Here is a 1583-nt window from a genome sequence, read left to right on the forward strand (position 1 = left end):
GCTCCTTCCCTAAGCATGGAGTCCAGAGTCCCACCTTCTTCTGCTGCGTTCTGTGCCTCTCTCTCAACCCTGCAATTCAGCCTCGCCAAGTTAATTTCAGGACACCGTCTCCTGGGTGCCATATTCTGCCACGTCCCCTTACTGCTGTTCAAGGCAGGATTGAAAATCTGCTTGAAATGCCCTTCCTTCGTCCATTAGACAAACTCCTGTAATGCTCAGAGCTCCAGCTCAAGAGGCACCTGGTCTAGACATCACCACCCCACCCCCACGCCCAAGGAAACAAGCCCCGCCTCTGCACGGGCCTTTTCTCTGCATTGTCCTCAAACTGCCATAGCTGCTTTTCCTGTATGCCACCCAACTAGACTGTGATACAGGAGTCATGACTGTCACCCACCAGCGTGTCACCAGTTTGGGGGATGGTGGAGAGCACAGAGTAAACGCTCATGAAAATCTGTTGAAAAGAAAGCTCGTGAAACTCCAAAGTGCAGTGGGAACTCCAGGTGTCATGCATTGGTCAAAGAGACAGACAGCTAGTCTGTAAAATTAGTTCACCCATTTGTTCCCCAGCGTCGTCCATACGTGTAGACACCTATTTTCCAATAACTTTTTTTTTTTTTTTTTTTTTTTTTGCTTTATGGAAGACTTGACTGCGATAGCCCAACAGCACACCACTTTTTCTTTCCAACGTCTTGCTCTGCAGCTTCCTTTGCCCTTTTTGCTCGGATGCCAAAGAGCCGGGCATTGGCCCGGGGCCATGCCAAGACTTGCAAAAAAAAAAAAAGCCTCAAAGTTCTTCTCTTCTTCTGTGATAACTCTGGCTTCCTCCTTTTTGTAGACATTCCGGATGGGCATCACAGGTCCCGTTAGCTGGGTGGCCAGTTTAAGCTCTTCAGCAGAACTGTCTCCCTTCTTTGGAGCAGACGGCTTCCTGGGCAGAAGTATGAGCTTTGAGCTATACTCCTTCAGGCACCGCGTGTTGGCCTGCAGTGATTTGTTTCCTTGGGAGCACAAAGACCCGGATGGTGCAAGCCACTTTCTTATGGATACCGGCCACTTTGAGTTCTTCCAGGCTGAAGCCCCGGCCAGCTCGGACGTTGGTGTGGTATCTCACTGTGAGGCACCTTACTATAAGCCACCGAGCGAGGGGCAATGCGGTGTGCTTTCGCCGGCCAGGCCTTGCGTCTGCGGATCTTGCGTGCCGGCTGGTGGAACCAAGTGTCCACTCGCCGCTGCCAATCCTTGTGGAAGTGGGGCTTCAGGATCATGCCATTCCGGCTGGGCGCCATGGCTGCCTGCCGTGCAGGAGAACCGCCGAGCGGAAAAGACCTCCAATAACGTTTTTACTATACCATAATAAGAGTAAGGTAATGCGATCAAATTGTCTTTGATTTTATCTCTCTCCCTGTGTGTGTGTGTGTGTGTGTGTGCGCGCGCGCGCGCGTGCGCGCGCGCCCGAGTGTGCACGTGCGGGTCATAATACAATAAATAAATAAATAAATAAATAAATAAATAAATAAATAAACCTTCACTTTAATAAGATAAATGAGATGAAGTTTTGTTTTGATTTTTCTTATTTGTGTATG

At 49.5% G+C, this 1583-nt stretch overlaps 1 pseudogene; it reads right to left on the reverse strand.

Moving 5' to 3' along the window:
- Positions 1-632: 632 nt before the first annotated feature.
- LOC101823479 lies at positions 633-1306 on the reverse strand (annotated as a pseudogene).
- Between the last annotated feature and the right edge of the window lie 277 nt (positions 1307-1583).

The sequence above is a fragment of the Mesocricetus auratus genome, unplaced genomic scaffold (assembly GCF_017639785.1).
Source record: "Mesocricetus auratus isolate SY011 unplaced genomic scaffold, BCM_Maur_2.0 Super-Scaffold_6730, whole genome shotgun sequence".
Taxonomy (NCBI): domain Eukaryota; kingdom Metazoa; phylum Chordata; class Mammalia; order Rodentia; family Cricetidae; genus Mesocricetus; species Mesocricetus auratus.